Here is a 6,000-nt window from a genome sequence, read left to right as displayed (position 1 = left end):
TTAATTCTTTTGTGACGCACAAGCTAGTTTCAAGCAAAGAAAGAAACAACAACACACCCTGGCATTTTCCCTCAGTTCCTTTCCCATAATTCTCGATGGGGCTCCGGATGCCCTTGGATGCTGTGCACATCTGTATCGTACATACCACTTGCCTTTCTGGGCACAGGTTGATGTGGCAGTGTTCTCTAAGAATCAGGCATCTTTGAACCATAAGCTTCTAGTCTAGGTTCCCAATAAGTATTGGGGGAACAGTGTGAAGGGGCTATACTGCACTAAACCACACTCCTCCCACTCACTCATTGCCACTGAGTCAATGCTGACTCATAGCAGCCTATAGAATAGGTTAGAACTGTATCTCTTTACTGCAATAGAAAGCCTCGTCTTTCTCCTACAGAGAGGCTGGTGGTTTTGATCTGCTGATCTTGTAGTTAGCAGCCCAGTGTATAAAAACTACATCACCAGGGTTCCTTAGCCAAAATTCTAGTGATGGATAATTTTCTAAGTCCAGCTTAACAGGTGAAAATTAATTCAATCTCTAATCTTGGCTTATGTAAGCCTTTAAGGACACTGTATTAGATGTAATGTAAGGCCCCCCTTTACATACATTAATGTAAATTAAATTCGTTAGGAAACCTTTAAAATAGGCAAAACATATGACTAGAAACTATTAAAAAGAAAACATTTTGTACATCAAAAGGGTAAACCTATAGAAAGGGAGAAAGCTTTTTGGCCATGACATAAATTTGACACAGAATTAGTTAAAGGACTAATTGTTAAAATCTATAGAAAACTATAATACCTCAATAAGAAAAAGATGAATAACCCAATTACAAATTGGGCAAAGGTACGAACAGAAAGTTCACTAAAGATGATATCCAAACGGCTAACAAACCTGAGGGGGTGGAAATGCTCCCGATCATTGGCCATCCAGTCAATCCCAGCAAAGATGAGAATTGTTCCCTAGACTGATAGTGACAGCCAAATGGAAATAAAACAAAACAAAGCTGAAAACGACAAATGGTGGCGAAGGTGTGGGGAGATCGGAACTCTGGTACACTTCTGGTGGGGCTGTGTTTAAGATCACTGTGCAGAGTCACGTGGCACTACCTCAAGCAGCTGCAAGGAGAAATTCCATGCCATGCAGCAAGGCCTCTGCTGGGGGCACACCCTAAGTAAGTAAGAGGCAGAGGACCAGCAGATGTGCGCACCCCCGTGTTCATCGCAGCCATGTGCACACTAGCAAGGAGATAGACATAGCCCAAATGCACATCAGCAGGGGAATGGACAAGAAAACTTGTGTACACATTGGAATATTATGTATTGCTTTAAAAAAAAAAGGGGAAACCAAGACATGTTTCATGGCACGGATGGACTTGGAGCGTATTATGCTGCATGAAATTTGTCGACCACAAAAGGACAAATATTGTAGGAGACCACTGTTAGAAGAAAAAAAATAGACAACAAAGTAAAGATTATTTATACCAAAGGGAACAGTTTTGGGGCCATGCCAAGGCAGGGAAGGCCAGAGAGGGAAGATGAAGCATACATAGAGGGCTGACAAGTATGAACTTGGGTGCAGGAGAAAATAGTCATGCACAACAGGGAAAAGAGAAATCAAAGGAGGGGGTAGCGTAATCATCTATTGGGGGGTTGATAAGTAGCTTCAGCGGTGAATACAAAATTGATGAACTGAAAATAACTCCGTACCTAATTGACAATTTCAAAAATGTTTTAAAGATAGCTTTGAAGACATACTTCTGATTTTTAAGATCAGCACACAAAGCTAGAAACTTTATTTGTGGTATCACAGATGGCAGTTTCCTACCTGTCTCAGACTGACACAGAAACATTGTGAGGTCCAAGCACCTTTGACAGACGACACGCATCGCTTTGCACGTGTGCACCTAACACGAAGCCCAGAGGTTCCCGTTTCTGTGAAAGAGATGAGGACAGTCAGTCATTGATTCTTCCCAGTTGGCAGCTACCCGCTTGAAATACCAGATGCTAATACTCATTTCCACTTATATACACAAAGGATTTTATAAAATGCATGGGAAATTTCCATTCTCTTTTAATTCCCTTTCCACAAACTCTTCAAAGCTGCCTCATAGTTATCTAATTGTTTTGACTCTTAAATTCTAGATAAATCCAAATTGTATGTGACCAGAATCCTAGATTGGCCTCTAGCAGGTACCTTCACAAACCTGATTATGTGTGTTCTCTGTGCTACATTTATACAGCAATACTCTTCTTCACTCCATTTAAACTATGAAGAAAACATTGTGACATTTCTTTTAAGAACTGAAGGCAAAGAAAAGTCAGATTGGAGATATACATGCGAACCAGGAGCTTGGATTTATTTCTTCACTCATCATGTAAGGGCCCTTCATGATATTTGCCCAGAACCCATCAGAATAGAAAAGGAAAACACAAGACAAAGGTTTCATTTTTAGGTTTTTCTGCTCTCTCCACCAATACGCAAGTGCCAAATACTTAATAACCCATTTCACTATGATATCAGCCGTCGCTGTATTAGCTTCCCACTAGTTGCCATAACAGATGTTGAAATAGATAAGGGTTTGCATGTGATAGATATGTATTGTTTACCAGTAAAAGACATGCCGAAAGAGTTCGTGTAAATGGCAAAGGGGATGCTTCCATTCCTCGGGGGCTGTACCTCAAGGAGGTTTCCTTAGCTGTCTAGTGCTGCTGAAACAACTATCACAAGAGGGTGTCTTTCACACGTGGAAATGCATTTTCTCACACTTTCGGAGGCTAGAAGACCAAATACAGAGTGCTGGCACTAGGAAAAGGTCCTCTCTCTCTGCTGGCTCTGGGGGAGAGTCCGTCTGTTCAACTCTTCCCGGTTCCCTGGCGAGCTCCACACGCTTGGCCATCTCAGCGCACACCCTTCCTCCCCGCACGTTTGTTATATCCGACTCACGACGCAGCCTGTACTGATGCACATGGACTGCAGAAAGAAAGACACCCCCTATCCAAGTGGGATTGTAACCATGGTCATAGAAGTTGAGGCTAGGGTTCACATCTCATATTTTGTGGGGATATAATTCCATCTATGACAGAGGTCTTCTTCCGTCGTCAGCATTTAGGGTCCCAGACAACTGTGGTTGTCTCCATCTGGAGGCAGGGAGAGAATGGTGTACTGTATAGCCCAGGAGTCGTACACATCCTTTCTATGCAAGTGCTTTTGGCCAGAACTCATTTTGAGGGGGCATGGAAGGGATATTTTGGGGTGGGTAGCCCATTTTGCAATCAATTCGGTTCTGTGGAAGGGGAAACAGCTGTGAATGCCAGGTAACCACAGCCCTAAATGAGCTTTTTTTTTTTTTTTAACCTTATCATGTCAAGATTTCCAGGAGTCTTGCCTTCTATTGAAGCCACAAGGTGATGTCTGATGTGAAGGAAACCAGGGCTTTGATGAACATAGTATCTACACTGAGGTCATGGTTGGCATGTGTTTGGTCCTCGACTAATTTGTTATTGATGCTTGAAGGTTTTCAGGCCATTGTTGGTGTTCCTTGCCATTGCATTATCTTGGACCCATGGTGCCCTAGTGCGCGCAGAATAAAATGCAGCCTGGGGTAGTATCAGCGTCATCGTTGTTGCTATGCTTGAGTTCATTGTTGTGGCCGCCAACCAAGGGAGCTTGCCTGCAGACAATATTCTATCAGATTTTCAAAAGTAGGTTGCCAGGACTTTCTTCCTAGTCTGTCTGTCTTCCTCTGGAAGCACTATCGGAACCTATTCACCAGGAATGACCCTGCTGGTAATGGAAAGACAGGTGGTATAACTTGCAGCCTAGCAGCAACAAGGAAGGTACCAGAGTATGACAAACTGACAGAGAGCTGGTGGCTCAGACCCTTAAGAAACACAAACCCACTGCTATTGAGTTGACTTTGCCTCACAGAGACGCGATCATGTAGACTTGCTCTATAGGGATTCTAAGACTGCCTCATCTGTCTTATGGTTAGCAGCTGGCACCTAACCCTTTGCACCACCAAGGCTCCTGCTCAGGCCTTTGGCTGGTGCCAATGGAATGCCTGGGTCTGTGTCTGGGGGTGCCTCTCGGGGGTGTTTTCTATAGGCAGCCTCATCAGCTCCAGGCAGGCCGCATCCCTGTCTGTGCTAAGTTGTGCTGGTGGACCTGCTGGGGTTTGTTGGACATCATCGCAACTCTTTAATAAAACAGCTGTCTCTTCTGCAAAGTGTAAGCATCTCCTACTTTTTTTTTTTTTGCTGTTTGTTGTTGGTAACTCTCCAGGGAATTGGAAAATAACACTTCTTCCTTTTGAAAGAGGATTTTTCTCCTCTCGCTGTGTTGCACATCCCCTCTGCCCCCTCCCATACCTTGGATGCACCTGCAGGGTCTACTTGAACTACACCTGTGAGCCACAAAGAAGGATTCGGGATGCCGACTACTGAATCCCTGGTATTCAGAAAAGCACCTCATTCCAGATATAAGTCACACTGGCTGACATTTATTGAGCATGCGGTACTTACCAGGCAAAAGGCTGAGCGTTCAATAGGTTTCACTTAATCTTCATAATTCCTTTGTTGTTATTGTTAGGTAGTTATGTACCATTGACTTGGCACCGAACGGCCACCATGTGGCTAGATGTTGCTACGTTGTTGCTAGGTGCCATCAAGTCCGTCTGACACAGCGAGGCCCCACGTCGCCTGGCCCTGCGCCATCCTCACCATTGTTTCTATGTGGGAGCCCGTGGTTGGAGCCACTGTGTCCCTCCATCTCCTTGAGCGCCTTCCTCTTTTTTGCCACCTCTCTCCTTTACCAAGCAGGACATTTTCCTCCAGGTACTGGTCTCTCTTGACAAGACGGCCAAAGTCTGTAAAAATGAAGTCTTGCCATCGCTCCCTTTAAGGAGCAATCCAGCCACACTTCTTCCAAGTCAGATTTGTTGGGCCTTTTGGCAGTCCATGGTACTTTCAACATTCCTTTGGGGGCAGATAAAATTAGCACCTTTTTCCACATGAGGTTGGCAAGAGTCAAAATGGACTCTATAGCAACTGGTTTGGTTTGGTTTCATGCGGGATGAAATGAAGTTACACATGGCACGTCTTGTACATTAGAGCCAAACCGTACACTGTGGGGTTTCAAAGGCTGATTTTTACAGACGTAGATCTCCAGGCCTCTCTTTCAAGGGACCTCAGTGTGACCTTGAACCTTTAACATTGTGATTATCAGCTGAGCACATTAGCCATTTGCACTACCCAGAGCTGCGGAGCAGAGGTAGAGAGGGGTTAAATAACTTATCTAGGTTGGACCAATTGTAAATAATAGTGTGGTGGATGAAGCCAACACTTGTGTGACTGTAAGTCTGTGTTTGTCACCTTCTCAAACTTCCTATTTTTCCATGAGGCTGCTGCAGATAGAACCTATAAACCCCATTAGTGCTCTTGGCAAATGAATGGTACACTAAATAAAAATAGGTATTTGAAGACATTTTTTTTGATTGTCTTGTTCCTCCCATTAAATTACATGCACCAAAGAGGGAACAAGCTTCTTAGAATCCAGGGCACATTTCCCACCAGATGAATCCAAATGTGCAGCTTCAACTGCAGTGCTTGACAGCCTTGCTAATAAAAGGATTTAAATCCACCTACACCTTTATACTCCAGAACAGATCACACCATCTTTTAAAGGCAAAATAGTGTGAGAAAATGATAATGTTCCCTAGTGTGTACAGATTAAATGGGAGTGCTATGATCCCATTACCTTGGTTAATTTAGATCAGGGTTTGTTAACTCAGGTTCAGCTTAATTTGTGCTACTGCTAAAACTCGAGCATCGTGAATGAGAAGAATCAATGTGTCATACATTCACCATGATAAAGTGTTCAGTCCTGATAGAGCTCAAGGATTTTTTAGCTAATTTTAGTTTATTTATTCTAATATCCATTTGGAGTTAGACAGACCTGATACTGTGTAGCCGTGTCAAGGTACTTAACCTTCCTCGGCCTCA

This window comes from Echinops telfairi, unplaced genomic scaffold (assembly GCF_000313985.2).
Source record: "Echinops telfairi isolate 266 unplaced genomic scaffold, ASM31398v2 ScPeMD7_23;HRSCAF=83, whole genome shotgun sequence".
In the NCBI taxonomy this organism is placed as follows: domain Eukaryota; kingdom Metazoa; phylum Chordata; class Mammalia; order Afrosoricida; family Tenrecidae; genus Echinops; species Echinops telfairi.
This window is presented reverse-complemented; position numbering follows the sequence as displayed.